This window comes from Suricata suricatta, chromosome 2 (assembly GCF_006229205.1).
Source record: "Suricata suricatta isolate VVHF042 chromosome 2, meerkat_22Aug2017_6uvM2_HiC, whole genome shotgun sequence".
NCBI classification, from domain to species: Eukaryota; Metazoa; Chordata; class Mammalia; order Carnivora; family Herpestidae; genus Suricata; species Suricata suricatta.
The window spans coordinates 15,676,011-15,703,085 of NC_043701.1; the positions used below are offsets into that span (position 1 = coordinate 15,676,011).

The window sequence follows — 27,075 nt, forward strand, 5'->3', positions numbered from 1 at the left end:
GGGTCTGTGTTATCTGTATTCTTGACCTACCCTGTGTGAATCTGTTGAAATATTTTAGTTCCCTGAGACATTCATTATTTCACAAACATATGACCAATTGTTGCCAACGGCTATTTTGTGGGAATGACTACTAATATTCTATCCCTGTCTCTCTCTCTCTCTAGTTTGTTGGGGTTTTTGTTTGTTTGTTTTCTGCTGTTTCAACCCCACTTAGGTATCTCCTGTTTTATTTCTATAGTCCTTTCACCTTAATCAAGTAGCTAAAGAAGCTGTCCATGTTTCCAGAAGGCTGCCCACCTAAAAAGAAAGGCAGTTCTGCAGACTTAAAGAAAACTTTGTGCATGTGAATAATCATCATCATATTAAAAATGTCTCAAGTTTATGTTGCCCTGCTTTTAAAATCTGCAACGTAGCTGGGTAATTTCAGCTGCCTTATATGTTTTTTCTCACTCTTCCTCAAATTTATGGTGTAAGAGCATTATTGTTTAAAGATCTGTTGCTTTCATCAAGAATGAAGAGACGTGGACTGGAGATTTAGGATCACTTGGGGTCTCTATAGATTACCCGACATGATGATTTCAAGTGTTAAACTGAGTTTCTTATTCCTTGGGGCTTTTGTTTTATAGTCTCGCTATGTGTATCACTCTTGAGTTGCTCAAGTAAGTCAGTCTAGTCTGAAGCTTATCCCTAACATAATACACCTTTCTTTTTAAATGACAGATTAATTTCAGATGTAAACCAACATTTCGAGAAGGGGGCTCCAGATCGCCAAGAGAAGTGAGTGTTTCAAGAACTCGACTTCATCTACCACCTTTTGTTTCCCATTGATTCATTGGATTAACAGATACTCACCTGAGATTCAGAACTAAAGTCTAGCTGCCTGCATTCCACATCGGTTTCTTATTAATACGTCCATAAGTAAAATCTCCCGGTATCTTCCGCATGCGTAGACTGCTCTTCAGTAGTCTCATGAAATGCTCTGGGGATTAAGGTTTTAATGAGCAGGTAGGGGGCAGTGGTAGAATTGAAAAGGTAAGAAATAAGTAGCATTTTATTGTGTTATGGTCCATTTTAATTTCATTGTTTTCCATTTTGAGTGGGTGCAAGCTCTTCAGGGCGGGCAGCACAGTGAATGAGTATTCTCATGAACATTGAAGCCAGACTGGTCTCCAGACTGGTTTCACCTAATCTTTCTGAACTGCAGTGTTTTCACCTGTTAAGTAAGTAGGTAGGTAGGTAGGTAGGTAGATAGATCCATGGAAGAACTACGCTCAATGCTCAGTCCTTGACTTCACTGCGCAGTAGTGGAGACAAAGAGGTAAATGGGAAATTATAATGGAGAGCAGTGCTCTGTTGGTGGTAAGCAGAGGGGAGGACGGGAAAAGAGCTGCATTTAGACATATTTGCTTGTTTAGTTCGTCTTCGAGGAGACTGAGTACATGTTGAAAAGTTAGAGGAGGTGAGACAGTTGGCAGAGGTTCTCAGCCCTCCGGTGTTATCCCGAATAGTCCAGCTCCCAGCCCCACATTGCACTCTCCAATTGGCAAAACAAAAGGCTGCAATGAACCCATCCTCCCTGGAACATAGTTTAGCCTTCCAGGTGTTTCCATCGTGTACAGTGCTTTCAATGAGAGAAAGTGGAGTAAATGTCATTTTTGTAAAATGTACGTCCTCCATTTCACTTACTTTCCTGGCAAGATTATTTTCAGTTCTAAATCTAGGTTTCCCCCTTGGAAACCTTTCCAGCTGGTATACCCCTCAAACTGGCTCTATACACTGATGGATGGGAGAGAGAGGTTAAGACACCAGAGGAAGGGCTTCCTGGAAGAGGTGGCAGGTAAACTGAGACCCAGATGAGTTATCTGAGTGAAGGTGTGGATAGAGAGGGGTCAGCAGGGGGTGACAGCCTCCTAGACAGAAAGAGCACGTGCTCATAAGCACAAAAGTGAGGGAACATTAATGAGTAAGATGTGAAATCCAAGAGACAAGCAGGGGCTAGGCCGTGAAGGTCTTTGTACGCCACATTACAAGTTGAGTGTTTTAATCATCATGGTAATTTGTGGGGGGCATCAAACTGTTTTAAGCAGAGCATATTATTTTGACTATAGTGTGGAGGGAGTACCTTGTAGTTCAAGAGCAGCCATATTGGAGGCATGGAGAGAATTTAAGGAGCTGTTCTGGTGGTGATCTGAACTGTGAGTAAGCCTGAGGTTGAAGAAAATTAGTAGATAGGAATCTGAAGGAAATAAAATCGACATGATGTAATAATTGATTGGATTAAGGACACAAAGAGGAGTCCAGAGTAAACCAGGCTTCTGCCCTGGAAAACCGATGAGACATGAGACATTGGAAAATGAGTTGATTTGAGTAGGTATGTGAGTTTGGAGCTTAAGGAGATTGGGTTAGAGATAAGATCGTTGTGAGTCGTCAGCACATAGTCACTAGAACTGTGAGAATAGGTGAATGTAGAAAAGGAAAAGTAGCTGTTTGAGTACAGAGAGGGCCACTGACATCTTACTGACAACTAATGGAAAAGATACTGAAAAAAGACTGATGTCATTGTTACTAATATAGGAAGATTGGGAGAAAACCTGAAATGGGTACGTTGAGAGTGGAGGCTGTGGCGAGAGGAAAAATAATTGTCCCCATCTCTTGTCCTCTCCCACTGTGTGTGGCCATTATATCAGCAAGAGGAAGGTTATAGGTCACACATAAGGTGAGGAAAGTGCAGGAAAAATGATAGGCTTGTGGGTACCTCGATGCCACCCGAGTGCACCATAGCGTTGGCCAGAAGGTAACTCAGTAAGCACTCTCATGCAGGAGAAAATGCCTGTGGGACAGCAGAAGGAATAGCTTAGTGAGTGTCCAATCAGGGAGCCCATGTGTCCACTCTTAGCTTCCCTGTCCTTTAATTTCTCTCTTTCTCTAGATAGATAGCTGTAATTGTTGGGCGCCACTTTCTACTGCAAGGGGTCATACGTTGTTTCCGTTTTTAGTAGTGGTATCATTTCTCTTCGGTGAAGCCAGACCCTCCTCAGTAAGTTCTTTCAACACTTTCTTTTGTCTTTGTAGCAAGGACTTGATAGCTCTTCCATTCCTAAATTTTCAACTCTTTCGCCGCCCCCTTAGATTATTTCCATCACTGTAAACATGCTCTGACATCTCCCATCTTAAAAAATAAATGACTGAAAATATTCCTTAGCCACCAACTGTGTTTTAACTGCTGCTGTTCGATTCTCATTTTTGCACTCACTGCTAAACTTCCAGAAAGTGTTGTCTATATAACTGTTTTCATTATATCACCTCCTAGTCATTTTAACCTGTCCAATCTGGTTCCCACTCTATATCTTCACTGCAATTATTTTTATCAGCATCTGCTAGGTAGCAAATCCAGTAGATATTTTTCTGTCCTCCTCTTATTTAATCTTTCAAGTATATTCAAATTATTAAATGTTCCACCCTTCTTAAAATTCTCTTCTGCCATCACATCGCTCCTAATCTCTTATTTCACTGGATAGTCCTCCCCACTGTCTTTCATGGTTAAGTCCCCCTTATTTCTATGTCTTTCTCTGGGCTTGGTATTGGGCCGTGTTTTCTCTCAGCCCACTCTTATTGGGAGAGCTCATCCAATTTCCTGGCTTTAAAGATCATGTCTGACCTGACAACTCCTAACTTTAATAGTTCCAGTCCACACTTCTTGGAGTTCTGTTTGGCATGTCCACTGAATGTATCACATCATCTCGAATATAACATATTAAAACTAAAGTATTTATTAACATCACCATGAAAACTAGTTTTTTTCCAATTTTTTCTACACCACAGAAAATGAGATGGTTATTGATCCAGCCCCTTGGTCGAAAAGACTGAGGAATCATTGATTCCTTCGCTCATATATTCCGCACATCTAATTCATTTGCCAGCCCTATCAGTTTTATTTATAAAACAGAGTTCCAACCATCTGCTTACCTTTGTTTCTGTTTTTAGCAGCCTAGACTAAGACACCATGATCTCTTTTGACTATTGCGGTAGCTTCTTCATGATTCCTTGATTTTCTCCTTCAGTCCATCCAAATTTAAGAGAGGATTTTTAAAATGGAAGTCAGGTCCTGTAATTTTTCAGCTTGACACGCTCCACCAGCTTTCACAGCAGTTGGAGTAAAGCCCAGCCCTGTCCTGGCAGGATAAGGCCTGCGTAGTCCTGCCTCAGCATACCTCTTCAAACCCGTCCAGGTGCCACATGGACTTCCTTTTAATTCTTGACACATGGACCGAGGTATTCCCCACCTTCAGATATTTAGGTATTTCCCTGTTGTATTAGAAGTCTCTTTCTGGCTGTTTCTTAGAGTCAGGCCTCAGCTCAAATATCTTCCTCTCTGAGGTCTTCGTTAATGATCTTCTCTAAACAGATTACACTTTGTTCTTTATCAAAGGACCTTGTTCTGCCCCTTCAGAGTACTTTGCATGTCATAATTGTTTATGAATGGTACTCATTTGCTTGTTTGTCATCCCCCCTGAAGTGTAAGCCTTGGGAGGTCACTCATGGAATTTGTCCCAAACTCGTTGTACCAGGACACAGAGGATGTGATCTGTTGACTTTCTGTTGACTGAAAGCATTTATAAAGGAGTTAATTTCTCCCCAAATGCCTAAGAGGACAGTTTGAAGATGAAACTTATGGTAGGCATGACTCATTTGAAATTCTTAATTAGGAGATGTTAGGTAGTTTACTGAATGTAAATGAAAGAACAGTCACCTTAGAAATAGTTTGGCTGGGGTTCAAATGATATTTCTGCTTCTTTCTACTCTGGGCACCTCTAGTACAGGGACCTAGAGTGGGATTGTTAATCAGAGTACCTTGCGCTTTGTGGAACGTCTGACCTGTGGAAATTTTTTAATGATGTTGGTTGAACTCCTCTAAGATGAATCTTTCTGGAACTCAGTTTCCTAAGACGTAAGCTTAGGAAAGCTTGTATTGGGTGTTATAATTTGTAAGATTCTTTCAAGCACTCTATGAATAATATTAGGAATTAAACTGCTGTTTGAAAAATAAGTGAGCTATTGTGTTATGTATGTCTGCTAACGATACTAAATATAAACCCTGAAATAATATATCACAGATTTTAACACCCATAAGTAATAGTCTTTTCCTTGCCCAGTACTTGAAGATAGTATGTGAATGATTCAGAGATTATTGATGAGTAATAAAAAGATATCATGGTGTTAGAAACCTTGCTTTGGTATCTTAACAGCAGTATGTCAACACTTATATAAGGATCCTGAGTCTAATTTCAGTTCCATAACTTAGGAGATGTCAATAATCGCCAAAAGGAAATTGTGTGAAAAATTAAGGTGCTTAGTAATGAGGGTTAGAAAACAGCAGTGATTCTGTAGAAATTGCTTTTTCTCTCCCCCTGATTGATATGGTGATTGATGCCCCTTCAAAGGGGCCACTACATGATTTCATCATCAAAAATTTAGGTTGAGAATTCCATTCCACTCAACACATATTCTTGGCTGTTTGTTCAAACTATATTAAGGCAGCAATACAAGAAATTTCTGTTAGGCCTATGAAGGCCAAAAGGATACTTAACCATTTTAAATGGATGCTTGACCACTCATATCAGAGCTATGGATGGGAGACAGTTACTCAGTTTCCTCTAAAGTAGTGCTTTTGTTTAAGTTACTTTATCTGTGCCTTACTTTGCAATTTATTTTCTAGGAAACATGATATTAAAAATATGTCACAACTTTCTGAGTCATATGTTAATATTTAAATAAACAGTTTAAAAACGTTCCTTTTTATTCCCTAAGTAGGTTAAACTACATGGTGTTACAAATCTGCGTACCAAATGACACATGTTGCAACCATAAATGATTCATTAAGTCACTCTTATAATTTCTAAATAATCGTTGATTTCTGGAAATTTTTGGTTTAATCTTTTGATTAGAGCTGTCAGTAGCTAAATAACCCCATGAGTCAACCATGATTTCATAGGCAATTGCATCAAATTCTTCCAACATTTCCCTCCTTAAATTGATAGTCATTAGGTGATGCATAATCTCCATAAGTAGAAAATTCTCTACCATCAATGACATTGTTCAATTTCCCACAGATTTTGCTAAACTAACAGCAATTACAGTAAATTTTTCTTTCTTATAGTACTGTCTGACAGTTTTGTATATTCAGTATTTTTACTACTGACTGTCATTGAAGTCATTTCCCGAAGGAGCTGGGTCCTGACCTCTCAGACAGAAGAAAGGCATAGCAACATGGTTAAGAGCAGAGGCTCCTTTGCCAGCCTGGCTGGGCTTGAATCCTTGCTCTCACCCTTACATCTGAAGTATCCACTCACTGCCTTAGTTTTATACTTTGTAAAAGGAGGATGATAATGATAATGTGCTCTACAATGTTGTGAAATTGAGATGGAGTACAGTTGGCAACTGGCCGGTCCTCCCCAGCCCTATTCTTGGGCAGTGGGCTAGGGGTCCAACAGGGTCCAGTAACTTGAACCCCAGTAGGTGGTACGGGCACTGATAACTGGGCAGATTTCAGACTTGCTGCCGCTGTCCTGAAAGCCACCGCCAGCCATGGGTCCCAACATTGTCCATATGACATTGAAGCTCATACCACCACCAGGTGAGCACAGCCCAGTATCCCCAGTTTGCTGGGGGAGCCCAGTGACTTTACTTTGGCAACATGATTCGTTTTCAAAAGCCTGCTCATTGGAGGAGGATCCTGGAGACCTCTGATGCCAAAAATGAACATTCTAGTTGATTCATAGTGAGGGGTAGAAATGGCTTCCGCTGTGGAGGGGGTGGGGCAAGGGGCTAGGGCAGTCGGGGGGAGCCAGGGGATGGTAGGGGCACTAAACGAATTTATCAAGCAGTATAGGAATATTTCAGTATTTTCACAACAAATGGGATTTTTGGATACATACTGACTGAATAGCACCTCTACTGATAGAAATTCTCATGAAAATTAAAATAATTATTACATTCAAAGCATTTGAAAAGTGCTAGGCACAGTTAGTACTCAAGGATATTATTATTAGCTTCTTTCTGAGAACAATATGAGAATTGTGTCCTTGTTTTATTAAATTGCCTCAGTGGGAAAAGCAAGGCAAACATTAGACTAATTAGTGGGACCATTATGCGTCTTTATATCTTATTACATTTAAAAGACCATTATTCCTCTAGGCTCTTTGTTTAAGCTTTAGCTTGAATTGATTTGACATTATGAAGAGGAATAGAGGTGGCATTTTAGAACTGATAATGCTAATGTTTGTTAGAGGTATTTTTGTAACTCCAGATTTCATGTGTTGCTATAACGTTTGTTTTTCTTAACATGGATCTATTTCCGGTATACCTGTGTACTCAAAACCATGCCTACCAGATAGTAGGCAACTAGTTATTTGCTCAATGACTGAATATATATTAAAGGGCCTTTTAAAGGGAAAATATGGGTTGTGGCCTGATGATAGACATGTTAATGTAAGGTAAGGTGTGTTTTCTTGGAAAAGGACAGGAGGACAAATGAAATATTTTAGGTCTATTGGTCTAAGAAGGATGAGTTGTATGTAAGTTTCTTGATACCATTGGGCCTGAAGACGACTTTCTCTCCTATGATATATCCTGGCAGCAGTGGAAATGGGTCTCCTTGACTCCCTGCCAGAGGAGCGATTGTTTGGGAGCAAAAGGGCTTTCTGTGTTTTCTGGGGCCCAAGATAAGACTAGACCTCGAAAACTGATCTTGCTTAGAGAACCAAGGGCAGTTTAAACACAGGATCATTGCAAAAGCATCACAGTGGGCCCACATCTCTTGCCTTCTTTGTCATCTTCCTCCTTCATCTTTTCTTTTCCTTCACTTTTGCTAGTGAAAAATTCTCATCCTCTGTGTCCTGAATGAGGAGACCTGTTTCTTTCTGAGAATTTAGTTTCTCAAAGTTCTTCCTAGCATGGATGTCTCATCCAGTGCCTGGATGGCATATGCAGGATTCAATACATATTTGTTTTTAAAAATGGAGAGTGTTTCATCTTCTCTCCTTCACTTTTCCCCTTCTTGAGGGCATTTCAGTTACCTCCCCCATCTGCACAGCGTTTTACTAGGAAGGAAGCAGAGGAAGAGCTTCCCCGGGTGGCCATGAGGAAGACGCAGAGGGAGGAGCCGATTCACGATTTCTACAAATACAGAAGATCACTGAGCGTGGGGGTTAGCTTTGGGTTTCCAAGTGCATTCATATTTGTTGTTAAGCAAATCATACATACACGTATTTGGTATTGCGCTCATGTGGACCTAGATTATAGTTTATGGAAATCTATATGCTTAAACGTTTCAAAAACTAATAATGGGCTTTGCAAAGTTAAACATACTCTTTTACTTTTGTTTTCCCACAGAACTTTGTGCGTCATCACTGGGTGCACAGGCGTCGGCAGGAGGGAAAATGTAAGCAGTGTGGTAAGGTAAGGGGCCCAGCACCCCCTGGCCACAGTCGGAGGCTCCTCAGGCCTTCCCAAATGCCCAAGGTAGAGAAATCCTGTCACCAAATCCAGTGCTCAGGACATCTCCTTATTTCTGAAAGGCCTTATTTCTCCAGATCCCTTTCCTGAAGAGGTGCTTTAGTTGTTATAGAACTCACACAAGAGTCAGGGGTATTAATACGGGTGTTAGTACATTTTAGGAGAGATGGATACACTTTCACAGTGAGTTTCCTTGTCGCTGGTTAAAAAAAATAACATTCTGTCTTGTTAAAACCCCCTTCTGAGAACTGCTGGCCCATCTCCTTGTTCAGCAGCAGAAACCAGGGGGTTGTTGAGCAGCACTGTTTTTGTGGACACGTTATTGTGTTGAACAGAACTCAACACAGGAAGGCCAACACGGAAGCAAGACATGTATTCCAGTTCCTGGAAAGAAATGGCCTCCTCATTTGTGGCGATTATGTCTCCTCTGTCTCTTGGTGTGACTGGTGAAAGGTCTCTTGGGGTGCAGGGCTGCTGGGAAAAGGAAGGTGGGGGGAACGGTGGGTCCCAAGGCACATGCTGTGGAACTCCCTAAATGTCACATGTTATTGACCCCAGCAGATTTGGGTTATGGCATTTTTCATTGTACAGAGATCTACTTTAAGAATGAAAGGACCCTCTGGGATGGTTAAACAGGTGGTGAATCACACTACAAAGATTTTTTAAAGTGTTTATTTATTTTGAGAGAGAGAGAGAGAGAGAGAGAATGTGAGTGGTGGGGAGGGGCAGAGGGAGAGAGAGAGAATCCCAATCAGGCTCCACACTGTCACCGCAGATATCATCATGGGGCTGGCGCTCAAGAATCATGAGATCATAACTTGAGCCAAAGTCAGAAGTTGGACACTTAACTAACTGAGCCACCCAGGCACCACAAAGATTTTTAAAAATCAGTAGTAAGCTGAGCTCAGTAAAGGGAAGTTCTGCTTTGGTAAAGTAAGATAATTTGGGGGAATAGTTTCCTCATCAATTAATTCCTAATTTGTTTATTTATTCATCTGACTCCTTTGGATCAAGTGCTGAGATGAACTGACCAGTGTAGCACTTTTGGCATGGGGATGCAAGAAAACATTGGCTATTAGAGGTAGCGATATGGAGGGTGAGTGAGACCTGGAAAAAGATTAATTTTGCTGTTTTGCCTAGTGCTGAAAGGAAATATCATACTGTAGCCTCAGTTATGAAGTTTTTCTTTGGAAGGCTACATACCTACAAGGGTATGGCCTTCCATTATAATTGGATTATCTCCTTAGTTCACAGTGACTTGTAGCTGGTTCCTTTCTAGTGTTTCTTTCTAGTCTAGAGGCCAGGTGAAATAGGTTGAGAAGGGAAGGAGGTAAAAGAAAAAGAAGGAGGAGGAGGAAGTAGAGTGAATCTTTTAGCCATTTTATGTGGGTGGGAAGAAGCAGGTTAATCCTCTATTCGTATATGATCTTCCTTCATTGGCTCCACCTACCCTACCCTTTCTGGTATTGCCTTGGGGATTGTGGACTTTCTCTTACTTAGTGGATTGTAGATTATCTACAACTTTCCAATGAGAGAGAGAAAGAGAGGGGCGGGGGGGAGGAAACAGGTAGACAGGCACAGCCAACTTTTCGGTTAGAGATGTGAAAGGTAGGAAGGATCTGGATGAACAAACTTTTTGCCTTGCAAACATACCTTCACTGGACATTCTAGTAGCTGGCACCATCCCAATAACTTTCAAGCCATAGTAGAGTTGGAGGAATTATATTAAAAGAAAATCAGTAAACATTGTATTTTGTGACAAGTGTTCTCTAGTGTCACACTATGCGCCATTTTCTGGCCTTATGTTCCTTTGGCACGATCAACCAGATGGGGAAGACGAGTCCCGTACCCTGAATTGCTGTGGCCACGTCTCCTCCTCGGCCTCAGTTCTCAGGCAGAGGCACGGAGTGCTCGAAGCTCTCTGCACATCATAGCTATTAGTTAGAAGTCAGTGATCCCGACTCCTCACATAACGTTCCCATAATAACGTACTAGTATATTCCTCTCCTGTGTATAGTCCGGCTCCTCACAAATTCTCAGAGACTCCAGCACTGACGGGGTGGGATGGGATGGTCTTAGACCTGTGTGTCTTTGGCTGGACAGTAAATATCCTTTTTTGGATCCTGGCTTGAAGTCTGGATTAAAGGACAGCTAGTGGATCTATTTCCATTTACAGATTAAGTGATTAGAAATTCATTTCAAACTCTGGTGCTACGCCTAATTTTCATCAGTAGGATTGTACAGTCTTACATATCCAGGGATTCTAAACCATCACACACCTCCCTAATACACACACACACACATGTGCCTTATACATTATTCATAATTTATACTTTGGGACAGGGTGAAAAATAATCACTTCACTTAGCAGAACTTTGTTTTTTCCAGCTGGTGCTTTATAAAATCTTGGGGTTGTTAGGGAGTATTTATAGTTAAAGAGTGTTTGTGTTTTCGGTTTCTACTTTACAAAAGCAGAATAAAGTAAATGTTTGGTCTGTTTTTCTCTTGAGCCTTGAATATGTGTTTGGCTGAACATGTGTGCCACTTAATGGATATCAGATGAGAGAGCTCATGATTCGGTTGCTCAGTGCTTTCACATTTGCCGACTGACTGCCATGTTTCTGAACGTTATGTAATTTCACATTGTTTTCATTCATAGTCTTACATTACATAAGAGTTAGGGTTCGGGCAGAAAAGAGATGGCACACTGAACCTTAAATCATGTAATTTGATGGGTGTTTAATTGAGAGAATATTTAAAAAGTGTGAGCAGAGTGTAGAAACCCCACAAGGGATAGTGGAGAACTCAGCAGGGAGCCATGGTCAAGTCACGTCTGAAGAGGTGAGGACGTGGAGAAACCCCCTTCACACAAGCTATAACCTTTAGTCACAAGACTTAGCCCCCTCACATGGCTGGGGGGTGGGGATAAATATCCCAACTCCACTAACTTTCAATATATCCCCAGTGGCCAAAACCAGTAGGAACCAGAGCACAAGGGATACGATTGAAGCAATCCATAAAAATCAACTTTTTACAGTGAGACATGAGATAAAGAAAGATAGTGGGTCTGGAGAGGGAGTGGGATTGATCTAGCACATACTGTTTCATGAAAAACTATATTCATTCAATGATGAAAGGGAGGATGCGTACTTACTCTGCAAACCTCTCTCTCACTGATCTTCCCCGCATCTATATATTTGATTCGATCAAAGTTCGCTTAGTACTTTAAAAAATTGGCATGCGGGGCGCCTGGGTGGCTCAGTCGGTTAAGCCTCTGGCTTCGGCTCAGGTCAGATCTCACGTTCGTGGGTTCGAGCCCCACGTCAGGCTCTGTGCAGACAGCTAGCTCAGAGCCTGGAGCCTGCTTCCGGTTCTGTGTCTCCTTCTCTCTTTGCCCCTCCCCCTCTCATGCTCTGTCTCTCTCTGTATTAAAAAAATGAATAAAAACATTAAAAAATTTTAAAAAAATTAAAAAAAAATTGGCATGCAAAGAAAATATATACTCACAATTTTGGCTAATTTGATCTTTTGTTTTTGAAGGAACCAAGCATCCAAACCTAGCAGTGTGGCAATTGTGAAAATCTGCTTGTAAATCATAATTTGAGGCCTTATCTTTTGTTTCTTCATTTAGAAACATATAAACATTATACAAATAAATGAGCTAACTTTTTGAAAATCAGAATTCCGAGCCTTTCAAACATCAAATCTTGAAAGCAATTGTTAATACAACAGTATCTACTTAAACTGTGGTTTGCATTTTTGATGCCTTCCAGTTTACTAAACAAACATGCCACATCATTATGTATTATTTGTCTATAAAGCATATATACTATCATCTATAATTTGTTTAAGTAAATTAAAGAGCAAAGCATTAATTAAATGGGAAAATGTCAAAACCACTCTTTAATGTTAAAAATAGTGTTAAAAATTAATTTAAAATGAACTTATGGTACAATATTTGAGACATACAATTAAAGTAAGTATATTTAACAGAAGTTTTTTTATTGCATAAGGGACTAAATGGTTAAAACCATTTTATGCGGCATGGTTGAGATATGAATAGTGAAAGGGATTAGAGAAAAATAATGGAAATAAAATAAAAATGATGGAGAAAATGAACCTGAGACCAAGGGAGATGTTCCCTTACCACCTTAAAGCACCATTCTCCACGAATCTGAAAGCGCGTGGCCCTCGGGTCAGCTACCAGGAGGCCCTGCAAGGTCAGGAGCAAGGAACGGAAGTTCAGGATGAGGGTCTCTGCACTGGTTAGGCAGTGTGTGTTTGCTCTAACAGTGGAATCTTCTGCCCTTAGCCTCAGGAGGATCAGTGAGGAAGTGTAAAGTGGGTAATACAGCCAGGGCAAAGAAATCAAGCCTCTCCATGGAGCCCCTGACAATGCAGCTGCTGAAAGCCTGATTTTTCTTTTTGTCCTTGGCCGAGTATCAGGAAAAAAGAGAAGGGCAGTCAGCATGTTGCTTCTATGTGTTTGACTGTTTTTAGTTCCTCATATAAGTGGTATCATATAGTATTTGTCTTTCTATGTCTGGCTTATTTCACTGAGCGTTAATGTCCTCCAGATTCATCTGAGGAAGGGAAATGGGGAAGTAATAGTCAAAAGGGACAAAGTTTTAGTTATGCAGGATGAATGAATCCTTGAGATCTGTGCAACATAGTCCGTGTAGGGAACAACACAGTGCTGTAGACTTAGAATTTTGCTTAAGGGTTAGATATTATGTTAAGTGTTCTTATCACAAAAAATACTAAGGAGGGCAGGAGGAAACTTTTGAAGGTGATGGATGTGTTTATGGCTTGGATTGTGGTGATAGCTTCATAAGTGTATACTTCTCTCCAAACTCATCAAGTTCTCCCCATTAAATATGTACAGATTTTTATATGTCAATCATACCTCAGTAAAGTTTAAAAAAATAAAAAAGAAAGGGGGCAAGGGGCGGAAGGCTCAGAAGTAGTGCTCTGCAGGCCCCATTGGCTAAGTCACTCCGTGTCTCATCTGTAGGGCCATTTTGCTACTGCCACTGTTCCTTGGTCTTTGGCATGGCCAGTTACAGCTAATATGATGCTTGGTCCCTCTGGTCCCTGTTGCTCTTTCTTCAGATGTGCCTTCATCATGAAGGCACTAGGATTGTGCTGAGGGAGGAGTTGACCTGCAGAAAGGGTGCCCCAGTGGGTTATCTGGGTGCCAGATACATTTTTGCCTATATTGTTAAATAAGAACGATACCTCTACTAAATGATCAAGATCAATGACTCCTGCCAAGATTGTGACTCCTTCCTGTGCTTGCTACTCTCTTGACACAAAGACCTCAGAGTAACTAGCTGCAGTGGTGGCTTAAGGGCCTCCTATTATGTCCTATGTTTTAGATGTTCGCCATATGGGATTCCCACCCTTGGAGCCCGGAGTTCTGGGGATGGGAAACGTAAATTCCCCAAGCAGGCCAGTGGGGCAACGGTAGGCATGGCTGCTTCTATTCTGACTCCTTGGGTTCTGCTTCTGTATATTTTCCCCTGGAAACAGTAGCACCATGAAATGAATGTGGATTTAGTGAGTATAATAGGATGTCCTCTAAAAGCTACTGTCTCTTAACACCTTCAAAAGCCGTTCCGTCTCTCTGTTACGCCGGCAGCTTCTGGATGGTGTGGGATGTGATAGGACCAGGGGATTTCATGGCTATACGCTCACTCCTGCACCTCCATTGTTGGAAAATAGTTTCTCCAGTCTGATGCAATGTGAGGCAGGATCCATTGTTGGTGGGTCCCATATTCTCTAAGCCTTTTTATGCTGGCACCAACTGGAGCCCAGCCAAGAGCTACTTTATGGCAAATTGATCACATTGAATCCTCTCCACTGTGGAGGGGCAGCAACTTACCGTGACTGGGATCAACACACATTCTGGGTATGGGCTTACCTTTTTCTTCTGCTGGGCTGACTGAAGCCCATTCCCTTTGAGAGATGGTGCCATATTGGAATCTTGCTGGCAGGTTAGACATTCAGCAGGGGTGGTAGCCAGCTCATGTTTGGTGAGTAGAATCACTTGATGTTGGATCCAAATAACATTGAACACTGGTTTCATGGGGTGGCACATGGATGGCTCATGACAGTGTGTGGTCCAAGTTAATATGTCTGAGTTTTGAGTTTTTATAAACTGAGTGCTCTCTGGTGGGCATTAATACATAATACAGTGATCTTCACTCCTCATACTTTCATATGTTCATCTACCTGCCTCTTCCCCATACCTCCCTGTTTCCTTCCGAAGCCATTCACCATTGCCTGTGAGTCATTATATATATCATATATATATGATATTAAGCTACCTATCTTTTCACACAATGTGGGTGACCAGATGCTCTACCCGAAGTTACGGTCATTGGAAGGATTTCTTCCTGCTTATATTTCTCTGGGCCATTCCTTAGTACACTTTAGCAAAGCAGTAATACACATTTGACCTGGACTCATATGCCATGTTGACCCATCTGCGAACCAATTTCAGCTTTTTCCTTTCTCTTTCAGATGGTCATTAGAGACTTCCTTATTTCCATAGGTGTGAGTCAGATGAGAGGCTTAGATGTTGCTCAGTTGGTTGAGCGCCCTACTCTCGGTTTTGGCATAGGTCATGATCTCGTGGTTCATGAGTTCAAGAACCACTTTGAGCTGTGTGCTGGCAGCCCGGAGGCTGCTGAGGGTCCTCTCTCTCCCTCTCTACCTTTCTCCCTGCCCCTTCCCTTATCACTCACGCTTGCTCTCAAAATAAATAAATAAACTTAAAAACAAAAGAGGCCTGGTACAGTATATAAGAGTGGATGATATGGGGAGTCTGAGTTACTCACCCATACATAGTACTGTGCTCTTTGAAACCACACATGCTGGATCCCAGATGGTCCCAGTTAAATGTAATGATGGATTGCAGCTGGGCCCACCCAACCTTATGGCTTAGTGATCTGACGGGCCCGGTCATGACCTCCTGGTGATTTGCAGTCAGGCATTCTTCCAGCACTGCATAGGAGGAGGTTTTTGAAAGATATATGGTTGTCTTCTGCAGATGCCACCACCTTGTTTCGTAATCCAATCTGTCATGACTCTCCCGTTGGTGTTTGGCATAAACTCCCGAGGCCATCTCCTCTCCTGCCTCATATCTCTAGTAGCACAGAGTCTTCTTGGTTGTTTGGCCCAAGTGACAGGGCCTACTTTCTTTGCAGACTGCACCTGGGTGCAGAGTTGTTTTGCTTGGGGCTCCACTCTGAGCTGGAAGCATTTAATGTCATCTGGTAACTAGATCAGGACAGTATTCCTCAGTGGACATTTTGCTGCCTCCAGAAGCCAGAGGTGTTCAAGGTGCCGTGTTTCACTGGTAGTAGTGAAAAGTGTGAAATGCAGTCCTTCATATTGGATAGGATACTCTAGCATGCTTTGACCACGAAGCCCTAGAAACACACTGATGTGTGGGACCTCTGATTTTTTTACAGGGTTTATCTCCCCACCTTTTGTCTTATTTAAAAAAATTTTTTAAATGTTTATTTATTTTTTAGAGAGTGAGAGAGAGAGACACACACACACACACATAGTGTGAGCAGGGGAGGGGCAGAAAGACAGAGAGGAGACACAGTATCTGAAGTAGGCTCCAGTCTCTGACCTTTCAGCACAGAGAGCCTGATGTAGGGCTCAAACTCATGAACCATGAGATCATGACTTGAGCTGAAGTCAAACACTTAACTGACTGAGCCACCCAGGAGCCCCACTTTCTGGCCCATTAAGACTTCTGGTGTTCTTGCTACTTCTTGCTCGTTCATTTTGACATGATGTCATTGATACAGTGAATCAAGTGGTGTTCTGCAGAGTGTTCCGGTCCCTTCGTACTGCATTTGGACAGGACTCAGAGGGTTAAAAAGCCCTGAGAACTCTACCAAGTGAATGGAAACAATTTTTGATTCTCTTTTCAGGAAGGGATAGAAAAGAATTCATTTGTCAAATTAGTGACTATATGTCATACACTCCAGACCAAAAGATCCCCAATTTGGTATGGAAGCTGCATTTGGAGGCACCGGGTTGAATTTCTGGTAGTCCAGCATTATTGTCCAGTATAATGTCTGGTTTTGTAGGAGCTCAACACATGAATTGAATGGAGGTGTTTTGGGGAACACCCCACTGCTTCTGTTAGTTTTAAGGGTGGCATGTATAGAGATAGCAGCTTTAAAAAACATATGCATGATACCATTATTATAACTTAAAAACTAATCATTTAATGTCACCTAATACCTATTACTTCTGAGAACGTGGCTTTGGTTTTGATGTAGACATGACTGGGAGGCTGGTGTAGGGTTCCATGTGGCTTCCTCTCTGTGCTAGCTCTTACACAACAGGCTAGGAAACCAATAAGTGGAGTTCTTCCAAATATACAAGATATGTTCACTCCAATTACACAATTAGGGACCAGGGAAATTAACTCTGATGGATTCGTGGACCAGGAGACTCTCTGTGAACCAGTCCTGGTCCAGGACTTTATTTTTTTTAATTGGCCTCATACATCCGTACTCCTAACAGGACGCCAGGATATTGCTTCATACTGAGGTCATTGGGTACAAATATCAACTTGGACTCTTGTCCAGTAGTCTTTAGGATATTGGGACAGTTCTGCCCAATGTACATCTACCCAAGTAAGTGTCTGTAGATCTGTTTAGTTAGAGGCTGGGGAAATGCTGCCATAGACCATTGCTGTGATGCTGCAGGATTTTTCTCCTGTGGACTGCTGTCTCTAATTAGTGAGTTTTACCTTTGAAAACTGGTCTAAGTCCAGAAATGAGGCAAAAGATTATGACTTGTGGGGGTGTTTTTCCTTCAATCTCTTGATCCTCCATTCTTGATTTCTTTGCATTATATTGGTTGAGCAATACCCACTTTCTGTGATAATCCATCTTGCCTCTAGAGAGGTCCTACTATATTAACCATTTGATAGCTCTCTGTCTTCAGTGTTGCAGTAATTGTACTTCCCTTGCTTCAGTGGTCAAGTGCTGCCACACGGTCTCTATCATCTTGAGATGCTGTAATCCCAGTTGCTGTCAGGGTATCTCATTCTGTTAGCCTCTTCCTACCATTAGACTTACCCTACAGAGGAGAGCTGCTCAACAGTGATAGGATCCTTCTTACCAGTTTTTTCTTTGCTTTTGTGAGGAGAGTATCCTTCGCATCCTCTTGCAGAACAGAATCAGCTGACGGATTTTCTAGCTTTGCCTAACATAGCAACTCTGTCATGCCTATTTCTATGAGATTTTCATCACTTCCTCTATCACAGTCTTTCTGGCATTTCTGTTTCACTTAACACAAATCTTTATCCAAGTTTTCAGAATGCCATCAAGGGTCACAAACACAATCTTCTAGGTTCCTGATAATGTGTTAAATGCTCTATTGTAGAGGAGTGCTCCCAGAGTGAGAGGCTCCTTTATCCAGCTTGAAGTCCTGCCCCCTTTTCCTCTGAACCCTCAGAATACACACTTTCCCATTCCAGCTGGTCCATACTGGTGAGGTCCTGCAGCTAGATCTTTGGAGACAAAGTCTGTTCTTTCATAGTGCCCGTACACCTCCCTGGCTGGGCATGCTGGTATGAAAGATTATTAGATCATTTGTGGTATTACCAGGATGAGCAATGGAACACTTTATGGTGATTCAAAACTTGAGCAAAAAACAAAAACAAACAAAACAAAACAAAAAAACCAGTCCACATCAGGTGGATTAGAAATGCCATGATTGCTGTAATCGAAAAAAAAAGCAATCAAAATCTTACAGAAATAGTTGATATATTAGGTATAGTTGGAAAATCCGTCAGTTGACTATTAAACCCTTAATATGAAGTCAAAACTATTTCTAGACAGCAGAATCCTTTCTTTTTCTAAGCATGCAGCTTATGGCAACATTACTTTGACATACATTCATGTCAACCCGAAGGTGGGGGGGAGCACAATCTGAGGAATTCTGGAAAATTTCATAAGTCTCTTTCTCAGCTGTCTGGGAGCTGTTATATCCAAATAGCCTAAATTTACACAAAAGCAAAGCGTAGTTAGTTCTGCCAGCAGAAGACCATTTTCCTCTTTTAGTACCGGGTAAAAGTATAACCACTTATTTCCCAGAATGTCATACTGTCAGCAAGACTATAGATCATATGGCTTCCCTGAAAAGCTGCAGTGATTTGCAGTGGTAACTCTAGTAACACCACTCTCCTCTTTAGGAAAAGTTGTTTTTAAATAAAACAGCCTGCTCGGTGAATATTATCAGCGTTATAGTTTTATTGGGAAGTGTATCAATTATGGGACGATCAGATGAAATTAATTTTCACAGATGCTCATCATAATTAGCTGCTTGTATCTTTAGGAAAGTACTTTCATATAAGGAACTTCCCTCATATCTTATGACAAAGACATAAAAATAATTGTTAACATTTTACATGCAGTTTTGGCCATCCTGAGTATAACACTAAGTATTTGTATAAAGTATTTTTGTCCTAGAATCAGGATAGTCATAAAAATATGAACTATAAATATCACAGTTAAAAATAGTTAAAATGTAAATCAATTGCCATTGTTAGAGGCTTAGTTCTAATTATTTCTTAATTACAAGGTCTTGAGGTAAGCTGTCTGCTTCCATGAAGTCGTCTGTCTCTGAAATGACTGATTTCTGGAAATTAAGTCTTAGGCTTTTCAAGTTCTTGGAAATAGTCAACTTTACTAAGAAGACTATGCCCAAAATTTTGCTTCCCCCCCACTCAGGATATTTAATTACTATCTGTAGTTTATTTTTTTTTAATGTTTGTTTATTTACTTTGAGAGAGAGCACGCACATGTGTGTGGGAGCCAGAGAGGGACTAAGAGGGAGGGTAGAGGGTTTTCCAGGCAGGTTCGGTGCTCAGCGCAGAGCCCAACGCAGGGTTCGATCTCATGACTCAGACATCTTGACCTGAGCTGCAATCAAGAGTCAGACCCTCAGTCAGAGCAACTGAGCCATGTAGCCACCTCTGATCAGTAGTTTATAGCAGGACCTTCAGTTAAATTAATGGAAAAAGTGGAAACTCTGAGGATAATGAGACTGACTCTGATTCATGTGTTGTAATTACTGGAAACCGTAGAATGGAAGGACACAGAATGTTTTATCGAAAAATAATAAAGTGCAAATAAAAGATTGCTTCAAGGATAAAAAAAGAAAAATAATAAAGCGTCAACCTCTGTGTGTAAGTCAGTGATTGCCCTGGAGTGAGAGCATATTACGGATAATAAGGGCATTGATACATTTTCAGAAACTTTAAATAATGCTGTTATAATAAACCCAATAGACAAGGATTTAAGATTTCTCAAAGAGAATTCTAGTAAAGTCACTGTAGGTTCCTAATTTGCAGCATTGACAGAAGTTATAAAGACATCGCTTACTTTAATTCCATTTATAAAGATTTCGTTTATTATAATTCAGTTAAAATGATCACATGGGCTTACATTATGAAATTATTGAATATTTATACAATTTTAGCTTAAGACTAGTAAAATCAGCATAGGAGATTTAGGAAGTTCAGGTAAATTAGATTTTCTATGAGTAAATAAATTGATGTTGCATAAGCTAGAATATTAATGCTGCCCTTTTTTCTGTGTTTTTTGTTTTCTTATTTGAGTCCAGTTGCACAGGGTTATATTAGTTTCAAGTATAACATAGTGATTGGACAAGTCCATATGCTGTGCTCGTCACAAGTGTGGCTGCCATCTGTTACCAGACAGCACTGTTACAAACCATTGACTATAATTCCCTACGCTGAACCTTTTTTTCCTGTGATTGACTTATTTCATAACGAGAAGCCTGTACCTCCCACTCCCCTTGACCTATTTTGCCCATGCACCCATACCTCTGTCCTTTGGCAGCCAGCACCTCTCTGTTTTAGGGGTCTGTTTCTGCTTTTCATTTGTTCATTTGTTTTGTTTTTTAGATTCCTCATCTAAGTCACATTATACAGTATCTGTCATTCTCTGACTTATTTCACTTAGCACAATCCTAGTCTGTCCATGCTATCTCAATGGCACCTTCTTGTCCTTTTTTATGGCTGAGCAATATTCCATGGTGCACGTGCATGTGTTGCACACACGTGTGTACACATGTTCTTTATTCATTCATCCACTGGTGGACACTTAGGTTACTTCCATATCTTGGCTCTTAGACAGCTGCACTAACCATAAGGGTACATACATCAGTGCTCCCAAATTCTCACTGTGAGAAGACCAAGGAAAAAGGCACATTGTAGAACTGGCCTAACATCCACTGATTCACATTGCCAGGCAAAGGTACGCCTATCAGTGGAAGACTGGATGGATAGTGTGTTGAAGGGGAAGACGTCAATAACATCTATGCACCAGGAAACGGATTGGTGTATGGTGGTTTTGTTAATTAAAAATTAAAGGTTGTTGTATGTCAGCGATGAATCATGGAAATCTACCCCCGAAGCCAAGAGCACACTGTATACACTATATGTTAGCTAACTTGGCAATAAATTATATTAAAAAATAGTTAAAGGTTGTACTCTGGGTAGGGCAGTATTAGTCCATAAGTCTGTAGATGGTTGGTTAGAAAAATGCCATTTTTTATTAGTCAGAAAAAAAGTTTTTAGATTGGTTAGATTAGGTTGGTGTGGATCCGTGTCTGGGTCAGTCTAAGGTCAAACAAGTACCATTTTTTTTTTTTATCAGCTATTAGCTATCAGCTAATTTTTCAATTAGGTCGGGGTGGGTGGACTCTGGAGTCACTCAAAGGTCTTAGTTATTTATCAGCTTCGGCTGGTGGTGCTCAAATGTCACAGTTGTTTGTGAGCCCAAGCTGGTTGAAAGCAGCTGCAGTGAGACAGCCCCGCCAGTCTGAAATCCTCAGCGAGGTGCTGCTCTGATTGGAAATGTTTCCTTTTTTATTGTATTAAATCGCCGTGGCCTTTATATCCCGTTGGATAAGTTTACAAGAGCAGCATAACTGTTTTCTTTGAAAACTTCCCTAGAAATAATGAATATTTTTTCTAGAAATAATGAACGTGCATCTAGCTTCTGAACATTTTAGACATTAAATCTAGAAAGCGTAAAAGTATATATATCTTTCAAAAGTTATACTGCCCCTCCCCTGCTCACACTGTCTCTCTGTCTCTCAAAAATAAATAAAAAACATTTTAAAAAAGTTATAGAAAGTACTTGAACCAAAATGCTTCAAGTTCTGTTTTGAAATAAATTTTGACTTATTTTTATCATTCCCTAGGGTTTGCCTTTTGCAATACTTTGCGAATCTTGGACATGGCAGTGATAGAGGAAGGTTTGGTTTGTTTTTGTTGTTTAAAGGTTTGGAGGTGAGGGCGGTATCAACAATTCCGCTGGATAAAATGAAGTCAAACAGGGAATCAGATAGTGGTCAGGAGGTTCCCTTATCCAAACCTCAGTTAAATGCATAAACAGAAAAATAGTTTCAGTTCATTTCAAATAAAGCCCGTTTACTCTGGATTAAGCCAACGCTGTGGAGCTGACTGCCATGGGGTATATCCCCTAGATTGCAGAAGAAAAAGAGACAGCAAAGTCTTAGCTGCTCAGAATAGATGTGGTTTAAACTTTATTCCAAAGGACTCAATTCCATTAAAAAACTCAACTAAAAAAAATGTTCATGGCGTTTATCGTTCTGAAGTCCACTAGATCTAAAGTATCTGACCTCCACATCCATATTTTCCTTTTTGATAGTGATGAACAAAAGTCTTTCAAAATACTAGTCAGTTGAAATTCAGTAAGGGCATCTGTCAGTACCATAATAGTAGATTTGGGCCAGCATTTTAAAATGGGTGATTAGGAATCTGGCTCTTGTTGCTGTGCTGAGATCCCAGCCAAAATCTCCCCATTGCAGGTGGTCTGTGGGAACTCGGTGCATGAAGGCTTTGATGTGGTTCTATTTATGTCTCTATGTTAGACAATAACCCTGAAACCGTAGCTGCTCTGACTCTGCCAGACTAGCATCCAAAACAAAGAACAGACCTCGTTTCCAAGGGACCCACTACAGTTCTGTGTGAGCAGAGTGCCCAGGGCCCGAGTTGTTTGTTTCTGGTATCATCCCGGCTGTTGGGACTCCAGTGGACTGTGTCTGCTTCTCCCTGAAGCTGGAAGGCCAATATTCAGTAGAGGGGGGGCTAATAACATACTCTGTACCATCAAATAGAGTATTACTAGTCCTCTTAGTCATTGGAGGACTTCATCAGCAAGGTGGTGGGAACGGTGCCTGTTGATAGATCTTAGCAATAAAAGTATTCTTTCATTTATATTTACTGTGTTGTAAAGATCTTTCAGGTACATTGCCGTATTTGATACTTAAAACTATTTTTGTGGTGTAGGAGAAGCTTGTATTTTTATTTGCATTTTCAGGTGAGGGGAAACACTGGAAGTGTGAAGTGATTTGCCTAAGATCACCAGGCCAATAATTAGAAGATCCAAGAATGAGCCTTAGCTCGCCATCTCTCCATCAGCTTCTATTTGATACACAGTCATCTGTTGTAAGAATTGATAGAATAGTGGCTGGGTAATAGTGTTTAAGACTCTGTCCACCAATACATTTGGCACAGACATTCCAACTTCTAGTTGGGGCCACGGCTGTTAGGTCACCAGCTCTACCCTACTGGTTTCCAGCCACGTGACATGTTGATGTCACAGATTTAAGAAATGAAAATTAGAATCCTAGCATGCTTCCCGTGCCTCAAGGAGTTGAGGAAGGGTTCAGCAAGGGGCATATTTTCAGGTGATTTGGGTTAGGTTTTTAAGGTCTGGATAGCATAAAATTAGTAATTGGACCATGGTGTGGTAGCAGCGACTTTCTTCTCCCACTGAAAAATACACCATGTCTATGATTTTCAGAGAACTATGCTGAATCATAGAGCCCTGTCAAGAAATGTTATAAGGGTTTTTCTCAAAGAGCTCATAATTGCATTGCAGAGATAATTCATGTGCATATGAAAATAACCAGCACCTTAGGGCAGCAATTCATCAATGCGGGGGGTGGGGAGGGTGGGAGGGAAGGGCCAGGTGGAAAGGCTTAGCATCTAGGAGGAGCCATCACAGTGAATTGAGGTGATCTTAGAAGACTTGGAGTTTTGCAGTGCAGGTAAAGTTCAGATGGTGTTTGTGAAATTGTAGTAGGCATTGTAGATGGTGGCTTGAAGAGAACAGAGGGGGAAAATGGGCAAAAACATGGAAATGAATAAAGGATGTTGGAAATATAATGAAATTCATCCCACTAAACACAGGAACTGATAATAGTGAGGCATGGGAGATTGGTGTAGAAAAATGGGGAATATTGTGGGTGGCTCTAGATGCCAGTATGAATAGTTGATCCTGTAATCTTGAGGAAAGGAGTCATTATTTGAGTATTTGGAGCTAGACACTGATGTGTAAGAAGCGGCATTTTCCCTGCGGGCCGTGCTCAGGATAGAAGGTGGAATATCGGGGAAACAGACCATCCCCGGAGAATGGCTGCTGGACATGGGGTGCAGGATGGAAGGACCATGGCTGCTGGCTGCTGAAATGGGGTGCAGGATAGGAGGACCCAGCTGCATGGCCGAGTCTGGCCTCGGGACCCCTGCACAGGCCCCACGCCAGCATCAGCAGATTTGCTCTTGGCTGCTGGCTTCCTTCCTCCCACAGTCACAAGTTGTTTCCGTGGCTCTAAAGAGAAGTTTTATTCTTCTCTCTTGCTCAGTCCATCAAGAATGCCTTGAGAGATGATGAGGAACTTGGCAAACACCTCCCATGTGAATTCACATTCCTTCAGGTTTGGTGCCATCATGTGTCACATTGACTCCTATGGAATGGAATTCTATCCCATTGAATTGAGAGGACCTGAGTACCTAACCCGTCGGCACCCGGACTTGGTGTCCTCTCTGTAAGCTGTTGCTGCCAGGCAGTTCCAAATCTCAGTGCTGGGGGCTGTGTGGGTTGCTGCTGGCCACACAGCACTGAACACCACACCTGTCCTAAAAATTCAGTCGACGTGCATTTTACAAACAGTGCGTCATATCCTGGGGAAAATGATAGTACCGACAGAAAGGGGCGCTGTTTGGGAACAGGTGAGTGTTTCAGGGTCCCTAAGACCGCCTGTTTCAAAGATTCATTAGGATTACTCCTAGGACTCAGTATCTATTACAGCTGTGACTTATCACATGAAAGGATCCAAAGCAAAATCAGCAAAAGAAAAGGCACATGGGGCAAAATCTGGAGGACACTGGGCGAGAGCTTCTGAAAGTCCTCTCCTAACAGAGTCACACGAGGTGTGCTTGATTCCTCCCGTACGAGTAGTGACAACACCTGTGAAATATCATCCACTTGTCTCATTAGAGGCGCAGCGCGCAGAGTTCTTCCTGGGGGCTGCCTACGTAAGCACCTTCTCCACGGCACCTGCCCACATCCCAGTCTCACAAGGAGAGCGGGTGTCCAGCATAAACCACACCGTTTGTACCAACGGTTTAGGTGCAGCGAGCCGCTCTTGAGTGTTTGGGGAACTGGGGAACCCCTCTGGAAAGCCCAGTTTCTAGATGCCAGCCGAGGGCAAGCCTCGCAAGCAGCTTTGCAAGGAGACTGATCACCGCCCTGCCGTGTTCACGCCTCTGCCCTTGGAATGACTGTCATCACTTCAGTTGCTGAGAAAGGGATATCGATGGAGAGAGTGTTCAAAATCCAGGAGAGTCTGATGTTAAGTCATGTTTCTGGAAGTGAAATTTGAGTTTGGGGCAAAAGAAAAGGATTTAAGGAGGAATCATAGTGCACAGAGGACTGACAGTGGTCCTGGTTTGATCGCACTGGAGACCAGAGAAGCAGGTGGAGAACGCGAGTGGGTTAGGGGCCCACGAGGGGGAGAGGCTCAAAATGGATGGAAGGCTCCGTAGTATATAAAATGCTACAGATGGGTAGGAATTCTGGGGGTGTGCAAAATGCCACTGGGAATTCTTTTAATAGTGTGTAAATTGACTTTTTTTCTTAAAATTATCTGTCTACATTAAAGCAAGACTTTTTCAGCCAGCATCTTAATAGCTTCCCTGCCTATCACTGTTTGTGTTTTCTTTTGATCACTTTACAAAATCCCCTTTACAATTTGTTTTTCGTCATTGCTCTGCATTAGTTTATTTGAGTTTAGATGTCACAGGCAGATAGAAATGGAAGGGCTTTGGGAAGGCTAAACAAAATTCTTTGAGCATTACTGCCTACTTACTTCTCTGATAATTCTTCAAGGATAGCAACAGCCAAAGAGAGACTCTTCCGTTCTTGATGGAAAAGAAATTCTGTTTGTTCATTTAAAAGGACTGTGTTTGCCATTCCACTAATCTCATTGCTGCTTGCTGGTGAAGAATGAAAATTGAAAGCTGCTTGTTCTGAGTCTCAAGGGTGATGGTTAAAGTGTTTGAAGATCCTCCTGATCCTCCTACACCCTTGGACTCTTCCCAGCCCCCTTCTTCTAGGTCCTAACTCTCCTCATTTCTCTCTCTGTGGATTCTCAGATGTTAAGGTTGTACACAACCTCTGAGATGGATGTCCATCACCAAGAAGAACTATGTGGACCAATAGTGGCTTTTCTTTTGCTTATAATAACACCCTATCCAGACCACATTTATTTGGGGAAAAGAAACAACTCTTTTTGTGGCTGACTTGAGTACTTAGCGGCACAGCAAATATTTGTGCGTCCTCTCACACTCCAGATGATTCAGGAGCGGGAGTCTCTAACATGGCAGAGTGTGGAGGACGAAAGTGCTGAACGTGGCTTTGGCAGTCCCAGTCACCTTGAGTGGTGGGGACGCTTCTGGCCTTCCTCACTTCATTGGACTTCAGGAGGGCAACTGTGTGCTGGGATTGAAGTGGTTTTAAATTCTCTATCTCTTGTCCTAACCTCCCAGGGCTTCCAGCAAAAATTCTCCTTCCACAGTAAAGAGATTGTGGCTATCAGCTGTTCCTGGTGCAAACAGGCGGTAAGTTCGGGAACGAAATGGAACAAAGTGAGCTCATGTTTTGTCAAAATGAATGATGTGATTAGTTGAGGTGCTGTCTGTAAGAGGAAGGTCATCCTAAGTTATGTATTATTTCTCTCCCATAGGATCCTTGAAGGATTAGATTAGACTATAGGACTAACACCTCTGTGACATGGGAGAAACTAGAGATCAAGTAACCCTTTAATTTATACACATATCAGAGTGTGCAGATGATCAGCAAATAACTGATGATAGGGGAAATTACTAATTTACTAATTTATCTTGTATTTATAGTTAATTTTCTACTGGATAACATCAGACCGTGAAGATAGGCAGAAATGAAGACAAGTTCCCTGTGACATGACTGGGGTGGCCGTATTTGCCAGTTTTCCTGAGACAGTCCTAATTAATATATGTTGTTCCAATATAATTATTATTAGTGTTCCCTTTCATTCTTAAAATTGTTCCAGTTAAGATGACAAACGATGGCTCCATTAAGTATAACACAGTAGAAACTGATGTTAAGGTTTTTTAAAAATCCCTGATTAAAACATTAAGGCCCA

At 41.5% G+C, this 27,075-nt stretch overlaps 1 protein-coding gene across 1 annotated transcript in view; it reads left to right on the forward strand.

The window, feature by feature from the left end:
• Positions 1-27,075, forward strand: part of DGKI (diacylglycerol kinase iota) — a 286,356-nt gene that overhangs the window by 38,309 nt on the left and 220,972 nt on the right. The window contains exons 4-6 of the mRNA XM_029922877.1: positions 721-777; positions 8,392-8,457; positions 26,441-26,512. The gene's annotated coding sequence lies outside the window, so the exon portion shown is untranslated. The remainder of the gene's footprint in view (positions 1-720; positions 778-8,391; positions 8,458-26,440; positions 26,513-27,075) is intronic.